The sequence below is a fragment of the Hipposideros armiger genome, unplaced genomic scaffold (assembly GCF_001890085.2).
Source record: "Hipposideros armiger isolate ML-2016 unplaced genomic scaffold, ASM189008v1 scaffold_1507, whole genome shotgun sequence".
Classification (NCBI taxonomy): domain Eukaryota; kingdom Metazoa; phylum Chordata; class Mammalia; order Chiroptera; family Hipposideridae; genus Hipposideros; species Hipposideros armiger.
The window spans coordinates 23,441-46,336 of record NW_017732857.1 but is presented as its reverse complement, the minus strand read 5'-3'; positions in this window follow the sequence as shown (position 1 = coordinate 46,336).

The window sequence follows — 22,896 nt, the reverse complement described above, 5'->3', positions numbered from 1 at the left end:
TCTCCTTTGCTAGACTGGCTCCTTCTTATATCTCTTATCTCCAGTTTTCTTTCTTTTTTTTTTTAGCTGAGCCATCCTGCCACCTGTTGGCATCTCAGTGGCAGCTCAGCTCAGGCCAGGAATTAAACCAGTGACCCTGTTGCTCAGAGCTTGTGCTCTTGAGAGCTCTTAACCAACTGAGCCACTCCACCGGCCCTCTTCAGTTTTCTTGATTTATTTTCTTTTTGTGCTAGAGAAGTCCCTCTAATAATTTGTAAAATAAATGGTAAATAGAAGATAAATTATCTAAATTCCTGAATGTCTGAATATATTGTTCTTCTCTCCTCTCACCTAATAATTTGGGAATATACACAACTTTACACAGATAACTATTATCCCATACAGCACTAAAAACTGTGTTGTCCACTGTCATATGGTATGCCCTATTGCAGATAAAATTTTTAACATCAGCCTGTTTTTCACTCCTTTGTTTTGGGATTATTTCCTGCCCCAAGTTGGAAGCATTTATAATCTTTTTATTGCTGCTTTGATAAAATTCAAGATTACATATGTTCATTTGTAGTCTTTTTAAAAATTGTGCTAAATGGGCATTTGGTGAGCCTCTACAACCTGAGGAAATGTCATGCTCTACTTAGTTCTAGGGAATTGTTTTGTAATATTTCTTTGGTTATTTCTTCCTCTCCATTAAAAAAAAAATATATATATATATATATATATATATATATATATATCTTTTATATTTTCAATCTACATGACTTTTTGTTTTACATGATACTTTTCAAAATAAAATAGACTTTATTCAGTTTAATTAACTTCTCTAAAAGAAGTCTTAGATTTTTTTTTCAGGCCAAAATTCATTAGCGAAGGACATTCTAGCTGTTTTGGGGTAGTGTTTGTTTTGACAGAAAACAAATATTGATCATCTGTACTTTCAATATGAGGGTGAGATGAAGGCTCTTGGGCTGACTGTTAACAGTTGTTTTCCTTACTATTTTTTTTTTCCTGAACAAGCCCTCATACTGTTCATATTGTCTGCTACACTTGCGGATTCTTCGTCTTTGGTGTCCCAGGGCATGGCAAACAGTCCTCGCCTTCCTCCTGCCCACACAAATCCCACTCTAAATTGTAACGTGTCTTATGTGCCGTCCATGACTATCTGATTTTAATTTTTAATGGAATGTAGTGGTAATTCTCATAAATTTTTATTTGGTGCTATTGAGTTTTTACTCTTTTTTAGCCTCTAGATATTTGTTTCAATGACATACCAATATGGGAGAAGAATAAATATACATGCCCTATTTACCACCATGAGTTATTTTCTCATATCTCTAGTAATCATTTTTTAAAGTTAATAGAAAGAAACTTATTTTTATTTTGGGGAATTTCTATTGTGAAAGTCAGCCTGCATTTAAAATTAATTAATCAATTAGTTAATTATAGAATAAAACATTTATTGAGTTTCTAAAAGATGTTAGTGTGGATAGCAGATCTAAATGGATTATAGATCTCAATGTGCAAGGCCAAAAATAGTTTTTAGAAACAAACACAGAGGGATATCTTTCTGATCTCAATGTAGTTAAATATTTCTTAATTGAAAAGTTTAAATTGCCAATCAAAAAGAAATTAACCTATATTAAAATCTAGAAATGTTGTTAATCAGGACACTATTAGAGTTGAAAGGTAATCTACATCATGGCAGGAAAACACTTGGCATGCATTCTAATTAAAGAACTACAAATCATTAAGAAAAACAAGAAAAACATGGGCATAAGACTTGAAAAAACTCTTTACCAAAGAAGATATGCAAATGACTGCAATTAAGACAAGGAAAATGAGGACAAAGAAGGAGGAGGTAATGGGGGAGGGAAAGGAAAAAAGAGAAGAGGAGAGGAGAGGAAGAGTAATTAAGTTAATTAGTTGCCAGAGAATAAAAATTAAAACAATAATGAGATATAGTACACACCTACTAGAATAGCTAAATTGAAATAAACCACAAACAAATCTTGATGATGACATAGAGAAAAGGGAGAAAATACTCTGCTTGTGGGAGAGTAAGTTATAAGCCACTTTAGACAAGTGTGGCAATCTACTATACCTAAACAAACACATACCCTATAACCAAGCAATTCCAGCAATTCCATTCCTAGGTATATGACTGACATTTCTTTTGTCACTAAAAGATATGTATTCAGTGTTCATGGAAGCAATAGTCTTAATATCCCTAACCTGAAACTATTCAAATAACTCAAATACTCAAATATAGAATAAACAAGAAAAAATTATGGTATATTCATAGGATTTATTATTATATAGCATAAAATTGGGAAAGAAATCCAGACACAAACTAGTGTGTATTATATGATTCTGTGAACATATATTTTTATATATGTTTATATATAACTGTAAAATGTGCAGTAATAAGCAAAAATCATCTATACTATTAGATGAACAGCATACTTGGGGGAAATTAGGGCTCTTCTAAGGATTAGTTATATTCTATTTTTTGATCTGGGTCCTAGTTCCACAAATATACTCAGTTTGTGAAAATTTGTTGATATTGCATGTACACGTGTCTGTATGTTTATGATGCTTCAATAAAAAGTTGCAAAAATAATTTAATAAGGGATGGGAGGAGGGCGAGAGGATTAAGGATGAAGTAAATTTGGTTATAAATTGATAATTGCTGAAATGTGTGTTGGTGCATAAGCATTCATTCTATTATTCTCCCTACTTCTATGTGTTTGAAATTTTCCTTGATAAAAACTTAAAAAAACAAAAGCAAATAAATAAAAAAGCCCAGAACCCTTTCTTACCAGCAGATATGTCTGGAATTTAACACCACTACAAAATAAGCCCTGGAGAAGTTAACATATATGAACATGATGTTTCCTTATAATATTCCAAATGTGTAGAACAGCTCATGGCACATAATAATCACTCAATAAATACTTGCTGAATGAAATAATGATTGAATCCAGAAGGCCACTTAGTGAAGGTAATTACATCATGGCAATAAGGCATAATAAAAGTCGCAAACTCTAAATTAGGACATTTTGTTTTATGTAAATGCAGGAAAAAAAATCTGGCTTTCATTTAGTCTGGCTCTACATTTTTCCCCATGGAATCAGAAATCTAAATCACTTCCTTAAGTTAAAATAAACTCCTTGTTATGTAGGTTAACGTTTGTCTTCCCTGTGAAGCAAATGTTTCCGCTTTACAATCCTTTACAATCCTCTCATGTTTATGTTCTCTCTACCTTCAAAACATGAACCCTTTCACTCCAGATAGCCAAAGAGTATATTTTATTTAAAAATACTAAGAATTAGATTCCAAGGGAGGAGAGCATTATCTGAATTTTCACAGTATTTAATTTTCTGAAGATGACAGAATCATCTTTTGGAGAATTTGGGTTATTCTGCAAAAAACATTTTCATTAAATATGTAACTTCAGATTTACTGTTTCTCACAAAACAAACAACCAATAAACTCATCTGTTTTAAAATCTTAACAATAAATCCCCCAAAATAGTAAATTCCTCTAGGAAATATGTGTGTGGTAGCTTATTTACACTTCAGGTGATCCTGAGATTTAGAACTATGGTTATAAGTTCTAGTTCAAGCATATTTGAAATCAATTATGAAGATCTATAAAATAGTTTGGTGTTGAGTTGCTTAGTTTCACTTTCTATATCATGTGCCTTAATTCATGTCCCTCATACGTGTGAATAAAATACATCTAGATTGTGATTATCCTGCAAATATTAATAAATAGATGTAAAACATCAAATATTTGAATACAACCATAAACTTGTCAAGGTTTCAAATTTATTTAAGATGCTTTGGGTATAATGTATATGGTATTTATATAATGGTGACATAAATAATTAGCTAACAAAACAGTCAATTTGGACCCAAACCATAAATTTGGCATGCTCTCCATTCCAAATCAAGCTAATAAGAGATCTGGCATGTCATTATTCAAAATTAATTCCTAAACTGGTTTTAAAATAAGAATAAGAATAAAATATAGTCAGATAATTAAATATTAAAAATTGCTTTAAAATAAATATCTGAAGTTTAGAAATTTACCTTTTTAGGAGCCTATTTCCATTCATGCTTATATACAACAAATAAGTTTACTTGATAAAGACTCCAGAAGGTTTTCCATTTGGGTATGTTTTCAAGCCATGTTCTATATTGATTGCAGGACATTTGGCGGACAGTAATTAGGAGTGGAGTTTTACCAACTACCTTAAATGCAATCTGTTTTACAGTGGAAGTGCTTAGTTAGAGGGTAGACTTTGAATCTTTTATAAAACAGGAAATCTGAGGAAATGACTTAAAGAAAGAATGATTTGAAGCATGGGTTCTATATTCACATTACTTCCAGTCTTATCTCTCTTCAATCTGTTCTCTACACTGAAGTAGAGTATGAGCGATCTAAAATATGAAGTTGATTAAATTACAATCCTACTTAAAATCCTTCATTAACTCCCTATTTCCCTTAAGACAAAGCCCCTAATTATGTCCTAAGCCTTTATGCTCTGTATTCTGAATACTCCTGCAGTATCAATTTTGAGGACTACCTCTCTCACAGTCTACTACTACTGGTCTTAATATGTTCCACACTGTCATTTGTCTTCAGTGTATTCATTCTTTGCCTGATATTTCCCTCACACAACTCGTCCAAAGTGTAGCCTCTCAAATTCTAATTCATATTTCCTGTAAGACTTCCCCGTCTTTTGAAGACTAAGTTAATATCCCCTTCTACAGGCTTCCATTTTTTTTCCTAATAATTATTGAACTTATCTCTCTGTGCAGCAATTGCCAGTTTAAATTTCTATCTCCACCATTTCTCTAGAAATTCCCTTTTGACAGTATGGATTACCTTTCTTTTGCAGTCATGTACAAAGTATTTAATATGATGTCTAGCTCATAATTTGTTGAGATAACAAATGAATGAATTATGAGAAACAAAGTTATCCTTGATTTAAGTCCTGAAAACATAAGTTATAATCAGTACAAATGGAATCCTATATTATTATAAATGTTCACCATCCTGCAAGTTTATACTCCAGGCAGAACATACTTCCTCAAGTTAAACTTATAATAATATCCAGTTCTCCAGTTCTTAAAATTTACATGCTGGCCTTTTAAATATAATTTTACCCTCTATTTCAACTTGATATTAAATGGCTTATATGAACAGTCACTGAGTTTGTCAAAAGTCTCCCTTAAAGAGATAGAAACAAGAAATATTTGACCAGCTACAGTTAAGTTTCAGGATGATGAATGATCCATCGCATTCTCTGGCCTGTTCTGTTTTCTTATTTTAAGTCACATGAATTGTTTGCCACCTGAGTATTTGTCATTTTTATTTTAATGGTTGCAGGTGTCAAATACAATTTGGATCTCCGACCAGCAAATAATTTATGCCTGGGGCATCTTTTTAGATGAAAACACTCCCCACTGTGCATAGCTAACAGTGCCAATTATAAGTAGCCAATGCTGAACAAAAACAAGCAACACTAAAAGTTTCTGTCATAGATGGTGAGCTCAACAGAAAATAGTTTATGCATCAATGGAGGGCATTAGTGCATCAATAAATTGAATTTGTTGCCAGGAAAGAATTGTCTGTATAACTGCTATGCAAAGTTCCTCTCCCTGCCAAGATCCAATTGTGTCAAGAAACTATGTAAACAAGCTTTAATTCAAAGACTCAGAAAAAACTGGATAAGGCTATAGAAAAAACCCAGCAAGAATTCTGTGTAGAATAGAGATTGTTTGGGCTTACAAGGATGTTTCAAGGCATCCAGACAATCCCACCAAGACCTTTTGGTGATTATGCTATCTCATTAGTAACCAAGACTGCATTCCCAGGTACAGTTGAGGTAAATCTCAGGCAATCTCAAGTTGAGATACTCAGGAAATAAAAATCCTGTTTTGTCTGAGATAAGCTTACTTAAAATAAACAAAAAACAAACAAACATACAAACAAAACCCTGTCTACTTGACCTAAAGTACTTTAAATATAGTATGCTTTAACTTCCATGATATGTTTCCTTTTTTCCTCTTGTAATAAAGACTCTTGACTCCATTTTTAAAAAAAATATTAACTCCTAAGAGATTTCAAGCTCCATCCCTACCTCCTTCCCTTCAGCTCCACATCTGGGTAAAGTGATAAGACAGTTTGGGTGGTTTTTTTTTTTTTTTTTGCTGCCAGTGGGAAGTTCAAAGTTCAAACCACACAAGCCCCTGCTTGTGACAGAATCCTCGCCCAACCCCTCCTCCCCCACCTCCCCAACCTCCCACCCTGGCAACCACCATATGAACCCCAAGCCATCCTCCTTCCCCAGGTCTCTTAGGCTATTTATTTGAGACTCCAAGAGAAGCCTGCGCAGCTCTCTCCCAGAAAAATTCGTTATGTGAGTTAGAAACCTTTTCAGACATTCTTGGTGCTTGTGTATAAGTACATGAGTTTCCACAATCTCATCAAATTGTGAGTGACCACACAATTTCACACACTGTTTATAAATGGAAGTCAGAGTACTAATGCACAAGAAAGCTATGAATCTGCAGAATGTGTTTCAAATATGGGTGAGAAAGAAAGAGAAGAAAGTTAAAAAAAATAAGAAAGTTCACTTGAGAAATAAAATGTGTTACCCAGATCCAAGAACAAATATATCTATGTATCACATTGTCAAATAATGTAGATTATATTGAGGATTTTATAATATGCAGAGACTGCCAATCATTTACAAGGCAAAAGTAGAAAATATAAAAAGAACTAAAGCAGATAGAAATTGTACAACTGCATTTATTTTAAATGCCGAGAAGATATAAAAACAAAGGTATTCTTCATTCACCATGGGAAGGAAACATTCTTGGAAAGTTATATATAAAGTATTATAGCATTATATTCTAACATTTTCTCATTGATTTCCAATATGAATTAGAAGATACATTTCTTTAGAAGGAAACAAAGTTACCAACATACTTACTTTAAAAATACTTTGAAAGAACCAATTCAAGATAGATAAGTTAATACCCTTCTGGAGCTTAATAACATTTTGAAAAGTTAATTATATTAAGGTATAATTTACATATAATAAAATTCACACATTTCAAGCGAACAGCTTGATGAGTTTTAACATCTGTTTACATTATCCTGAAAGTATTCTCATGTCCCTTTGCAGTCAGTTCATCTCCCAAGTTCTTCCAAGGAAATCACAGATCTGATTTTTATTTCCCTAGAATTAGTTTTACCTACTTCTTGAAATTCATGTAAATGAAATTATGCTGTATTTATGCATTTGCGTATTACTTATTTTGTTCATCATGTTTATGAGATTCTTCCACTTTGTTTCATTCTTTTTATTGCTGTGTAGCACTACACTGTGCAATACACAACAATTTATTCATTCACGTCTGGTGGACATTTAGGCTGTAACAGGTTTTTTGGCTTTTATGAATAAAGATGCTATGAATATTCATGGGCAAGATTTTAACTGCAAGGTCATAATTTCTTTTCCACCTTTCTTCTAAAACTTTATACTTTTTGCTTTTATATTTAGGTTTATTGTCAATTACAAATTAATTGTCTGTATGGTAAGAGGTAGAAATAAATACATTTTCTTTCAGAAATCCATTTTTCCCAACATTATTTGTAGAATAAAATAAACTTTAGCCATTGAATTATATCAGTGTCTTTGTAGAAAACAAAATGAATGTATATGTGTGAGTGTATTTATGGACTTTATTTTGTTCTATTGATCTTTGTGTTTATCCTTACCCAAACACCATATAAAAACATGTGAAACTGTTTTTAAATTCATGAAATTAGGTAGTGTAAGCCCTTCAAAAGTTTGTTGTTGTTGTTTTTTCTCCAAAATTGATTTGGCTATTCTAGTTGTTTGCATTTCCAGATATATTTTTAAAATAATTCCAGTTTCTACAAAAGCCTTTCTAAGATTTTAACTGACATTGTGTTCAATCTATAGATCAAAGTGAAGAAAATGGACACTTTAACAATATTAAATCTTCCAATCAGTAAACATGGTATAACCTACCATTTAGCTAGCTCTTCTTTAATTTTTCTTAGCAATGTTTGTAAGTTTTCAGTGACGGTGTCTTGGAAAACTTTTCTGAAATTCACTCCTAAATATTTTTGTGTATGCTCTCGTAAATGAAAACTGTTAGGTTTGCTTAATGATTGTAGCTTTTTTTAGATTGCTTAAGATTTCCCACCTAAACAATCGTGTCATCTACAAATATCAGATTTTGTCTTCTCTTTTAATTATAGCTTTTATTTACAGTTATTGCCTTATTCTGCTACCTACTTCCAACAGCACATGTTTGAATAAAAGAGGTAGAAATTGGACATCTTCCAGATCTTCTTCCAGACCTTAGGGAGAAAGCATTCAACAATAAACATTAAGTACAATGACAGCAGTGGGTTTTTTAGATGTGTTCTCTATCAGACTGAGAATATTTCATACTATTCCTCGTTGCTGTATTTGTCAAAAATGGAGTTGTGTTTGGTCAAACCCTTTCTCTGAATTCATTGAATTGATCATATGATTTGTCTCCTTTATTTGTGGTTAATGTGGGAAATTGCACTGATTGATTTTTAAATATTGAAACTATGTTTGCTCTTTGGACCCCCTTTTCCTCTTGGTAATAATGTATTATCCTTTTTTATGTTGCTGCGCTAAAATATTATTGAGGATTTTTGCACCTATATTGATAGGAGATATTAATTTTATTAATGATTTCAAGAAGTGAGTTATTGGCATGGATAAATTTCTTTGTTTCCTAGTTCATATTTGGGTGTTATATATTTAGCTTGTTCAAGTAGAAATTTACACCATTGATTTTTTTTATGCTCAAGGAGTCCCCTAGATGTACACTATAAAAAGTTTAATATGTTGTATTTTCAATATCCCTTATTTCAAAACATTTTTTTTGCTTGTAATTTTTTCTTTAATACATGTGCTATTTTAAAGAGTAGGATTTGATTCCCAAATATTTAGGGATTTTACATTTATTATTTTGTGATTCAATTCTAATTTAACCCATTGTAGTCAGAGAACACAAAATGTCTGATTTCTAGCTTTGTTTATTCCAAGATCCGTGGAAAGACCAAAGTGTTTCTTAATGTTCCCTACCTTGGCAAGACTCAAACTCTAAACTCCATTCTCCAGTGGATTTTGTTGAGGTTTTTCTTAGGGCAAGTCTAAAGTAGACCTTCCTCTGTGACATGGGCATTAGTTCTCAGGCATGTCTTTGCTTTTTCTGTTTTCTTAGATACATGATCAGGCTATTAAAATGATTTCTTCATTCTGGCTAAATGAGAATTTTACCACCTTTCAACACTGCTCAATCTCTACTATCTGTTCAGTTTTCTACTCTACAGCAGCCTTGCATAATCTCACCCTTTGAATGTGTACCTCTACCTTTGGTAAAGAATTCATGGAGATCCTTCTTGCATGGTTCTACACACTCTTTCCCATATAGCCTGTTGCTCTCCAGTGTCCTGCCCATCAGAGTCCATCCACTTCAGTAGCTCTGAACTCTATTGCCCTCAACTCAGTGGACCCACCATGATCTTCTTGTACTCCAGCTATCTACACTGTTGTCAAATAATTGTCCCCATGCAGAGAGGCAAGGAGAACATGGGTTTCCTCTGATAAGTTTCTCTTTTAATAGATCTCAGCCTTGCTGTTTGTTGCAAGATGCCTGAAAACTGTTACTTCATATATTTGTCCCAGTTACATAGTTTTGTTTTATTTTGTTTACATAAGAAGTCTAGTCCGGTGCCAGTTACTTCATCAAGACAAAAAGCAAAAGCCTGTTTTTGTTTTGTTTTTTTGTTTTGTTTTTCTTTTAAAGATTTTATTGGGGAATTGGGGGAGGGAAGAGCATTGGGGAATCAGGAACGGGGAACAGACAAGTTGCTGTCCTTTTGTTCTTCAGTCTAGTTGTGGAGGACATCGCTTCACTGGCCTATGTTGGTATTGTGATCATTGCACTCTTCACAGCTGAGGCAGATCAGTAGCCTGCCATTGGGCGCCCGCTCATGGCAGCTCAGGCTGGCTGCCGGCTGCTCATGGTAGCTTACAGGAGCCCACTGCAGCCCCACTGCAGCCTACACCATTGCCAGCAACTCACAGCAGCACAGCTCCAGGTCGAGCTGTTGTTCACCATCTTTGCTGTAGAGGGCTCAGTGTCACTGGCCCATATGGGATCCGAACCAGCGGCCCTGCTGCTCAGAGCTCACGCTCCCAAGCCAACTCTTAACCAATGAGCCACTCAACCGGCCCCAAAAGCCTGTTTAATTGGTTTGTCTGCTTTAAATTCTTAGATAAGTATCTTCTATCTGTTCCAATTTTATTTAAAAATCTATGAAATTTATTTTATCTGTATTTACATCTTCTTAAATTGCTCTTTAAAAAATAATTTGAAGTTTAAAATGTATTTTTCTAATTAAAAATGAGTCACATTTCTATTTCATCAGTTCTAAAGTTTAATACGCTATGATAAATTCTTTAAAGTAATATCTGTGCATTTTGTCTAGTTTAGCTCTCTGTAAGTCAACTACAAACCAAGAACCTTGTGGAGTCTCACAAGAAGTAAGAAAATATTCTACTTTGTGTTGGATCTTGTTTTTATTACCTGAAAATAAAATTATTTCCCTGATTCCATTGGGCTTATCCATATAAAAAATGTTGCAGAAAGTTAGACGTTTGTGGATATCATTTCTCACAGTACGACCAGGGCAAAATTTACTCCCAAATTCCCTTCTATCTGAGGATTTAATCTCAGTAGAATTTGACATGATACATAAGTCTCAGCAGTGACTGAGCAAATATGTAACCCAAACCACTCCAGAATATAGCCAGGTAATTTATTCATAAAAGAAGGAGTGGGAGTTTTATGTGTTTGATTGTTAAAAAAAAAACAAAAACGAAAACATGTTCACCAACTAAGGAAATGTAAGGTAATTGGAAAAGGGGTCATATATAGTCAGGCACCCAAATATTTACAGCTGTGGGAAATACAGCTGTGGTTAAATGATAATTTTTATTGCTATGAAAAGAACAAGAGAAAAAAGGACAGGTAGTGCCTGAGATTTGTGAGCAAGAGTGGAGACCTGACCTTCTAACAATCTCCAAGCAGGAGATGATATTATGCAAATTGATGTGTCCAGCTGTTGTTCCTTTCTATGATGGATATCATAGAAAATAAAAGGAAATAGGCTCAAATTGCAGCATGGGGGACTGAGATTTGACAGCTTTGCAAATAGCCATTTGCTTACCAGCCCAAGGAAAGTGACAGCTGATTGCAGGAGGATATTAAGGAATACTAATTCCACTATTAATTTATGGTTTTTCTATCCCTAATCAAAACAGATCAGTCAATGCTAAACTGTAGCATATTGTGTTTAATTTACATGTAATACAGACATTTTATATGCACTATGGAATACAAAAATTATTGATATTTTTAAAATTTAGAATTACATTTTTCTAAGAAAGAGAAAGACCTCCCTACCTCACTGATTTAAATTTTTAGGTGTTTTAGTTTAATGGTTTTGATTTCTATATAATGCAATAATAAAAGTAGAAATAGCTTATGTGTACACAGGAATTTAGAATTTTCAATAACTTTTCAGCTATACTATCTCATTTGTTCAGATATGCTTATTTCCATTTTACAAGATAAGCAACCAGGGTCAAAGAAAGAGGGTGACTTGGCCAAATGAGTAGTGACAGCCCTTGGAGTGTTATACTTAGACTGTCCACCTCCTCTTGCTAAGTTTAATAATGTTTTCATGGAGGCTCCTAGAGGTCTCTCAGTAATGTGGGAATGTTCAGCTTTCAGGTTCCTCTGGAGGGTGCCAACAGGCTTGACCAGAAAAGCCAATCACAATGCTTGTTATACCCCCAGACCCTTTTAGAAACTCTTCTCAGGAACTGGATACTGAAAATAAACCAAGAATTAAAGACAGCAGCATGTTCTGCTGGAAAGCCTAGGATCTATCAAGACAACCTGGAGACAAGAAGAAGCAGGAATTATAACTATTCAAGATAAGATATGCAATAGAGAAAAAATTATCCACTAGAGGGTGAAAAAAGCAGGTGGAGATTGAATATCAGGGGGGAAGGAGAGAGGGAGGGAGGGAGGGAGGGAGAGGGAGAGGGAGGGAGAGGGAGAGAGAGAGAGAGAGAAGGAAGAGGAGGAAGAGGAGGAGGAGGAGGAGGAAGAGGAGGAGGAGGAGAAGGAGAAGGAGGAAGAGGAGTAGGAGGAGATGGAGGAGGAGGAAGAGGAGGAGTCTATGTAGCAGTGCAGGTTCAAAACAAAAGAGGATCAGAGACTGTTTGCTCCTCTCATCCTTCTCACACTGTCTGATTCTGAATGACCTCCCAAGGATACTGTCCATGGGGCAGGCATTTTATGGTCCCCTTTTGCCTGAAGTCAGGCTCCTCTGTACTCCCTCGTCGTGTGCTCTTTCCGAAGCTGCAATGTGAGACATTCCTGGATACTAGGGTGTGTGTATCTTCCCACTGTCCCTACCATCCCTCAATATTTGAAGTTTCTTGAATAATTATTAGTCCTTTGCCATTAATAGGTCTCAAATAAACCATATCACAACACTGAGACCAACAGCTGATAGAGTTAATGCTGACAGACCAGAACAGAAATGTTTGGGAAAAGTACTTTAAAATAATAATGACTCTAAATGACATCAAGCCATTTAGTTAGTAGGGTATTTAGAAGTGTGTTGTGAAAGAAACATGTATCTGAGATGGGAAAATGAGCAGATGGCTTTTCCTACACGACTTGTTTCTTTAAAATCCTAAAATAGTTATTTACTGTATGGTATAATTTTTATTGTACTCATTTAAGTTACTGATCCTTTGTATGCCTGGCTAGCTGTAGGGGAAATCCACTGAGGTAAAAAATTCATATTTTGGGGCATCTGGTTAGCTCAATTGGTTAGAGCACAGTGCTCACAACTCCAAGGTTGCTGGTTCAATCACCACATGGGCCGCTGAGCTGTGCCCTCCACAACTAGATTGAAACAATGACCTGACTTGGAGATGATGGGTCCTGGAAAAACACACTGTTCCCCAATAAAATAAAATAAAAATTCAATATCTTAAAAAATAAAAAAGTATTTCTACACAGTGCTTAACTGTGCTGTCCTAAACTCACAACAGTATTTTTGAATAAGTCACTGACCAAATAAAAGAGGGTTACATTTTTTTGAATACCATCACGTTTTAGTCACGGCACTGGGTTCTTTCTACTCCTTGGCATTTAATTTAATATTCATAGGGGAAATATCCAAGATGGAGGAGTAGATAAACACTATGCCTGTTTCCTTCTGTAAATACACTAAAATTACAATTAAATTATAGAACAACTAACCTGGAGAGCCACCTGAAATCTGGATGAACAGAAGTTTTATAACCAAAGATATAAGCAGCCACAATAAGACTGGTAGGAAGGATGGAGACACAAAACGGGCTGGCTCCAAACCTCCGTTGAGAATCAGAAGGGATATCTAGGCCACAGAGGTTCTTCCTGAAGAAGCAAGGGACGCCAGCCCCACAACAGTCTCCCCAGGCCAGAATACTGATCCCAAGAAGAGGAGCCCGCACAATATCTGGCTGTGAAAAACATTGGGGATTCCAGCCATCAGGGTGGGTCAGAGGCTGCTGGAAACCCAGACACCCACTCACAGACTCACTCACTTGTAGGCAATCACCCTTGGATCTGGCAGAGAGATGGTGACTCAGGAGGTGTCAGAGGCATACAGGGGGTGCAGACTAAGATGGGGGGACTTTAGGACAAGGGCTGGAGGACAGTTGCAATTTTTTGTGTGTAGAGTCTTCTTCCCATGCAGCCAGCAGGTGGGTGCCATCCTTCCTGTGTTGAGCCCCTCACCCACACTCATGGCCAAATTGGAGTCTGAGTTGGTTGGGTGAACTGCCCAACTCTGGGACCCAACTCTACCCAACTACCCCAATGCCAGAGGCGCTTCCATGCAAGCAGCCAGTCGGCAAACATTTCACTCTTTCTTGGAAAACTATCAGAGTCCACAGGCCCCAGGGAGGTGGCAACTGGCCTCCATGTGCTCTAAGAATTTTGGGAAGTAGCTCCAGGCTCAGCACTGGCACCAAAACAGAATCTACATTAAACTGGTGACCACAATGTTTCCCACTCTAGTGATTCCCTGAGACTTCCTCACCCAACTTGCATACTGCACAACGCTTTATCAGTGGCTGAACCTTAAGGCAATCAGCAGATAGCAGCAAGCATTGAGGTGTCCTGGCTTTATGCTGAGCTATCCCAGGCCCATAATGGTGGTGACCATCCTTGTTTCACAGCATGGCCTTTCCCACGTGCCTCCAGGTTAAGCACAGGCAGCGAATAACCACAGATCACTTTGTACCTACTACCAAGAAGTCCCTGGCAATCACAGGCAATGGGTGACCTGGTCCTGCACTGGGGCCCCACCCAAGAGGCCCCAGAACTGATACACTTGGAGGCTGGCTTCAGACCTTGGCAGAGCACCACCCAATTAGCCCCACAAGTGACACACACAAAGGGGAGTCTCAACAGGTACCAGAGGCTGCTGGGGTGAATCCCACTCAGTGGGGTAAGCCCCATGCACAGCAGCCAGTATGCAGTGGATGTGGCCAAAACACACAGCCCATCAGTCTGAGGGTCAATGCCACTCACTGACGTACCAGTTGCAATCAAGACTCAACTATAACAGGAGGGCACACACAACCCATACAAGAAACACTCCTGGAGCACCCAGGGTAAGTGACCACGGAGAACGTGCCACTGGGTCCCACAGGGTACCTACTGCATAAGGCCAACTGACCAAGAATGGGAGACACAGCAGATGTAACTAATACATTCAAACAAACACAGAGAAGCAGCCAAAATGAGGAAATAAAGAAATGTGTCCCAAATGAAAAAACAGGAAAAACTCCAGAAAAATAATTAAATGAATGAAGGCAAGAAACCTACCAGATACAGAATTCAAAACAATGGTTACAAGGATGCTAATGGAACTTAGTGAGAACTTCAAAAAAGAGATAGCAAGCATAAAAAGGGACACAGACACCATAAAAAAGAACCAGTCAGAAGTGAAGAACACAATAACTGAAATGAAGAATGCACTAGAAGGAATCACCAGCAGAGTAGATGAAGCAGAGGATCAAATCAATGATTTGGAAGACAAGGTAGCAGAAAACACCCAATTTGAACAGCAAAAAGAAAAACAAAAACAAAAACAAAATGAGAATAGTTTAAGAGACCTGTGGAACAATATCAAGCATAACAACATTTGCTTCATAGGGTTACCAGAAGGAGAAGAGAAAAGCAAGAGATTGAGAACCTATTTGAAGAAATAATGACTGAAAACTTTCCTAACCTGGCAAGGGAAACAGACATACAAGTTCAGGAAATGCAGAGAGTCCCAAACAAGATGAACCCAAACAGGACCACAGCAAGATACATTATAATTAAAATGGCAAACGTTAAAGGCAAAGAGAGAATCCTAAAAGCAGCAAGAGAAAAGCAGCTAGTTACTTATAAGGGAGCTCCCATAGAAGGGGTTGTCAAGAAATATTCAATGTAATGAAAAGTAGGGACCTACAACCAAGGGTACTCTACCCAGCAAGGCTATCATTTTAAAAAAAAAATGGATAAAGAGCTTCCCAGACAAGAAAAAGCTAAAGGAGTTCATCACCACAAAACATTATTACAAGGAATGTCTAAGTGACTTCCTTAGGATGGAAAAAAGAATCAAAATTGTGAATAATAAAATGGCAATAGCTACATATCTATTAACAATTACTTTCAATGTAAATGGATTAAATACCCCAATCAAAAGACATACGAGAGCTGAATGGATAAAGAAACAACAAAAAAAACAAAACCCATATATATGCTGCCTAAAGAGGCTCATTTCAGATTGAAAGACACACAGAGTAAAGGGATGGATACTTCATTAAAATAGAAACAAACAACCACAAAAAAGCTGGGCTAGCAATACTTATACCAGACAAAAAAGACTTTGAAACAAAAGCTATAACAAGAGGCAAAGAAGGACCCAGTAATCCTACTTCTGGTTATTTATCCCAAGATACCCAAAAGGCTATTTCAAGGGGATGTGTGCATCCATATGTTCATTGCAGTATTGTTTACAATGGCTGAGATGTGGAGGCAGCCTTCGTGTTCATCCATGGAAGAATAAAGAGGTGGTGGTGGTACATATGTGTAATGGAATATTGCTCATCCATTGAAGTGAGTGTGTTTTTACCATCTGTGGTAACATGGATGGACCTGGAAAGTGCTGTGGTGAATGAGTGTCAGAGAAAGACAGAAGCAATGTAATTTCATTTATATGTGGAATCTAAGGAACAAAATAAACAAACAAAACAGAAATCAACCCATACATGCAGGAAATATTTTGATGGTTGCCAGATGAGAGGGGTTTTGGGAGTGTGGGTAAAAAAAAGGGGAAGGGATTAAGAACTAACAATTGGTTTTTACAAAGTAGTTATGGGATGTAGGATATAGCATAAAGAATACAGTCAATAATATGGTAATAACTATGTATGGTGCCAGATGGTTACTAGATGTATTGGGGTGATAGAGGATAGGGTGTTGGGGGTCAGGGTGGAAAAGGTGAAGAGATTAAGATGTACAAAATTGTAGTTACAAAATAGTCATGGAGATGTAAAATATAGCATAGGGAATATAGTCAATAATATGGTAATAACTATGTATAGTGCCAGGTGTGTAATGGATTAGTCAGGTGGATCACTTCTTAAATTATAAAATGTCTGACCACTATGCTGTTGCACCTGAAATTAATATAAAGTAATATTGAATGTCAACTATAATTAAAAAATTAAAAATGGGGAAAAAAGTTGAAGGGGAATAAGAGTTCTAAATTTCCAGGTGTAAAACAAGTCATGGAGATGTAATAATATACAGAATAGGGAATATAGTTAATAATATTGTGATAGCATAATACTGTGTCAGATGGTTGCTGGACATATGGTGATCACTTCTTTAGGTATATAAACACTGAATAACTATGATGCACCTCTGATACTACTAACATATTGTATGTTAGCTATATTTTTAATAAAAATCTTAAAAACAAATAAATAGTCTTAATAATTATGTGTTATTACATGTGAAAATATAATGTATCTGAACAACAAAAGACACAGCCGTAGTCTTACAATTATATGTGATGGAGCTAGAATTTGAAACCCACATCCTTGATTTAGTAGCCTCTGATATTTCCACCATCCAACACTAGCTCCCATCAATTCCTCTATTCATTCATACAAGAGAAATTTATTAAGAGGTGATTCTAGTTACTGGGGATACAGTAGTGAACAAAACAACCACAGCAAAATAAATAAGACTCGTTGCATTGTGGAGATTCTACTCCAATGAGTCACTTGAACTTTATGGCTCTTTGTCCCTAAATGAGTGGCCTCTATTCATTTATTTACCCACATCTTGCATCTATGAAGTCCAAAGTGCAAGGCTATCATTTTGCATAAGCAAAATTAAGTATCACATCCTCTCAGCTATCTTCACAGAGCCATGTGCCACCCACCCAGCAGAGAACTCCCTTCCTAGGGCTTCTCTCTGAAGACAGTGAAGAAAGGCTATGTCTAAAAGCCCAGATATGGTCATTTTTTTCAGAAGATTCTATGTTTTTTTTGATAAGACATTATATTCTTTCCATACCACACTCTGAAATTAATTTTAATTGGCAAAATCTTTGGTTATGATATTTAATTATGCCCTCTGGAAGTATACATTGAAATTCTAACTCCCAATATCTCAGAATGTGATCTTATTTGGAAATAGTGTTGTTGCAGATTCATTTAGTTAAAATGAAGTCATACTAGTAGAGTTGGCCCCTAATTCAATATGACCTGTGTCCTTAAAAGAAAAAGGAAATTTGGACACAGATGCACAGAGGGAAGATAATTGGGAGAGACACAGGGAAAAGACAGTCATGTGATAAGGGAGGCAGAGATTTGAGTGATGCATCCATAGGCCAAAGAATGCCAAGGATGCCATAAAACACTAGAAACTAGAAGGGACAAAGATGGGTTATCCTCTACAGGTTTCAGAGAGAACATGGCCTCTGCTGACATCTTAATTACAGCCTTCTTATCTTACAAACCATGACACAGTGAATCTCTGTTGTTTTAAGATGTCCAGTTTTGGTAATTTGTTAAGACAGCCCTAGGAAACAAAAACACCTTTTTACCTCTTTCTCTTTTCCTTATCTACCCTCTTCTCTCTTACTCTTTCTTCCCTCCTCCCTCTTCTTCTTCCTCTACTTCTTAGTTTTCCTCATCTTTTAGTGTAGATCCTGGCAGCAAGAATAATAAAATAAAATAAAATCATTCTGCCACCATTTCTTTTTAGTAGATTTATTTCCCAGGTCTGCCATCTTGGCAGCTCCCTTGCAGGAACCACTGGGAAAATTATTTAATAAAGATCCCCTTTTATTTATGAATGTTAAGGAACACCTAGAAATTTCAGAAACTCTCCTCTCAGTCCATGTGACAAAATGCATGAGCAGATGAAAAAGTCTCAGAGCCATGTTGCTGCTTTCATTTAAAGATGCAGGAGCATATGTTTCATTGGTCCTCTGGCATCTGCATGTCTTCAAAGACACGCAGTCCCCTTCCAACAGAGAGTTATTCAGTGCACTGCAAATGATTAGCAAGTCCCAAAACATGACCACTTGGATCCTTACCAGTCCCAGGTAGACAGGGTATTTTTCCTCAGTCCTCAGTGTCACAACTAATCATGTTTGGCATTTCCTAGAAGCACAGGGCCACTGCACAAACGGATTTTCTACTCCAGATAATCACACTATCTTGCTGGCTATGCAAATAACCCAGTACAGAGCATCCTTCCTGCACAGCATTCCTCAAGGAAATGTTATTTCACAGCCTCATTTTGTGGAACTAAAAAAGAACACTTGTCACTGGCTATTTCCTTCTGTAAACTTCTCAACTTGCAAAGTTTTTTTTTGGTTACTTTGCTCTTTAATGTTAGGAACAACAAAGAACAAGACAAAGGCATAAAAACATTAGAGAGACCTCACTACCCTTTTTTTTTTTAGGTCAATGTTTTAAATGTATAACATACATCTTAAAACAGAAACAAAAAATATTTTAAAAAATGTTTGTGTATCTTATTTAACAAATAATTATGAAATGTTCTTACTGTCTCTAGGAACCAACTGTAAGAGAGAGAGCCAAACAATGTAGTCCATTTCCTTATAGAGTTTTCAGCCTAGTGGGAGAAGTAGACATGTATACAGCTGACTACCTCCCATGCACAGGTTACGTGGTGCAAGATGGGTGGCACCCTGGAAAAATATGCAGGCTCTCAAGTCAGATTATCTGGGTTCATAACCCTGGCTCAGCCACCTGCTAGTCCCTGATTGAGAGCGAATTCCTTAAGCTTTCTAAACCTCAGTTTTCTCATCTGTAACTGAGTGCCCCAGTTGTGGGGCTATTTTGAGGGTTTTACAGGTTACTTTGCCCTTTATTGTCAGGAACAATAAAGAACAAGAAAAGGCACAAGAACATTAGAGGGACCGCACTACCTTTTTTAGGTCAATGTAGGTTTATATGTCTAATACACTTTTTAAAACGCCGTAGCGCACATAACTCCTTAGCATAGTTCCGGACACATAGGAAGCTCTGAGGAATAATAAGTTTCTGTTCTACAAGTGGAAAAGCTGCTGAGCACAGGGACTGATGAAAGTAGAGCCCATCACAACAGGAACGCTGGTGTGACATACTCACAATCTGGAAGCTATTCAATGTCAGCCTGTGCTGAGTAGCTTCACCAATCTGTTGAACTGTCTTCATAGAGACCAACTAGTGCAAAAAACCAGAAGAGGAGGAAAAAAAAACTTTAGGGAACATGAAGCAATGACTTTAAAAGAAGCAGTCGCCACCTGTCCTCTCCCCTTCTCCTGAGGTACTAGCAGCTGCTCCAAGGAGAATGTTGCACGTGTCATACATAACAATCACTTGGTCGATTTTCTGCAGGGAGTAGCTATTTTTCTGTTGACAAGGTACACTGAATTAATCATTTGGCATGGCATCATATTCAATTTACTGTCTCATAGCACTTTATTTGTTTTATATAAGGAGTTCTTTGCTGGAGGGTTCTGATGATGTTGAAAATGTATCATTTCAGTCACTCACCTTCACTGCTAATGGTTTTGCTGCCAGCTTTTTATACTTGAATTAATTTGGCAACTTAGCACTCAAGTAGAAAAAAGTAGAAAATCTACTTTTGAACATAGGTAAAGCCAGCTGGAGGCTGAGGTGTAAGGAATATCATTCGTTTTGTTGGAGGTTATGATGCCAGATTTTTACCTTTTGGGATACATGCTTTATTTTTTTTAATATAATTTTAGTTTTAGAATAGTTTTAAATTTACAGAAAAGTTGTGAAAGTAGTTCTGAGAGTTCCCATATACCTAATGCTCAGTTTTTTTCCATCATTAACATATTATATTAAGTGTGGTATATATTTGGTCACCAATAAAGCAAACTTGATGCATTATTATTAAGTAAATTGCATACTTTATTCAAATATACTTAGTTTTTAACTAATGTCTTTTTTGTGTCCCAGGCTGCCAGTTAGGATACTATATGATTGTACTTAGTCATCATGTTTTTATAGGTTCCTCTTGGCTCTGACTGTTTTTCAGATTTTCTTTGTTTTTAATGACCTAGTTTTGAGGAATACCGGCCAGGCATTTTGTAGAGTGTCTCTAATTCTTTAAAATAATATTGTTCCTCATGACTAGTCTGAGATTTGGGAGTTTTGTGAGGAAGATCACAGAGGTGAAGTTCTATTTTCATCATCACATCATATCAAAGGTGCATACTATCAACAAGACTTATCATGTTTGATGTCAACCTTGATTGCCTGCCTGAGGTAATGTTTGTCAGGTTTCACCACTGAAAAGTTATTCTTTTCCCTTTCTATACTGTGCTCTTTGGGAAAAAACAAAAGCCACTTAACCAGTAGAATATATATTCTACCTTTTTGAGGGTAAAGCATCTGCTTAAGTTATTTGGAGTTCATCTGCACTTGAGATTTGTCTCTTCTCCTTTATTTATTTATTTATTTATTTATCCAATCATTTATATCAATACAGAGTCACAAATATTTACTTTATACTTTGGGTTAATAATCCAATATTATGTTATACATTTTATTGTCTGAATTGCTTCAGCTTTGACCAGTGGAGTGGTTTAGGTTGGCTTTTGTGTCCTTTTTACACGTCATCATGCACAGGTTTTTTTGCTTTAAACATTTTCTTACTTTTTGGCAACATGAGATGCATGAAGTTCATCTTGCCCAGCCCTAGAATCAGCCATTTCTCTAAGAAGCACTGGATGCTTTTATTGGAGGATGGTGTTAGAAACAGAGATCTGGGTATTGGGTGTGCTTATCACTCCTAGAGTGTCACAGCTTCTGACAGCAGCTTTTTACCTCTTGGTCTTCCTCAGAATTGTCTAGAACTCTTGGGGACTCAAGCTGCCCAGAGCCCACCCTGAAGTGGCTCACCCAGCCTGGCTCTTATTTAGCAGCTCGCCATAGATGGCTGGATTAACCCACCTTCTTTCCCCTGCCTCCTATCAGAAGGACTGTTCCTTTACTGCTTGTATGATCAGCTTCTGAAGGTAGTTAGTGATTTGAAACTTGCACAGCCTCCCAGGTGATTTTCAATAAATATTTGTCACAATGAATTGAATCTGATGATCTAACTCTCATTAAGTTGTCAAAAACTGATAATGGGTTAAGGTGTCACTACTCATACAAGATAATTGAATTTTTAATAGAGAATTTCTGAAGACACAGCTATTCCCCAAGAAAATAACACCAAAACGTGGCAGAGGCTTGGGAAGACGTATGCAAGCAAGTAATCCTCAATTTAGTGGGTCCTGGCCAGCATTTGGAAAAATTAAAAGATAACAGAAAATATAATGCATCGCATATAATTGGAGCTTACATTGCTTTGTGAAGCTTTTGGTGTGTGAGTGTTTATTTGCACCGAGTCATAATGCACATCACATCACAGTTCACAGTGTCTAGACAGATGTTTCCCCCAGTATCTTATATAAGAATATGGAGGATATTATAAATCATAAGGATTTCTATGCTAAATCTTAATTTGGAAAAGCAAATAACTTTGTTTCCACTGTTTTTCTTAAATTCTTTTGAAAATATTTCACAACCATTGACATGGACATTGCCATACCATGTTGGTGAGTTTGACTATGCTGCAGTCCACTTTTATGAACATGAAAGTATGTGATCCATATGTGATAGACGATCAACTTCTTTCCTTTTACTTTCAGGTTTCTTTATGAAGTGGCATTCCATCCTTCTACATGGCCAGGAAAGCAACAAGACAACATAGTGTCGTGAGTAAGCATGCAGGCTCTTCTTTACTCAGTGCAAAAGCTCTGCCATTTCTTTTTCTTTTCTTTTCTTTTTTTTTTTAATTGGGGAATTGGGGAAGGGGAACAGTGTTGGAGAATCAGGGAAGGGGACCAGCCAAGTTGTTGTTCTTCAGTCTTAGTTGTAGAGGGCGCCAGTAGCCATCTGGCTGCCTGATGGCAGCTCGTGACCTCTAAGCTCAAGGAGCTGCGTTCAATCTTAGTTGTGGGTGGGTATAGCCACCATCCCATGTGGGAGTTGAACCAGCAGCCTTGTTGTTAAGAGTGCATGCTCTATCCACTGAGCCATCCGGGCGGCAGCTCAGCTCAAGGTGCCAAGTTCAGTCT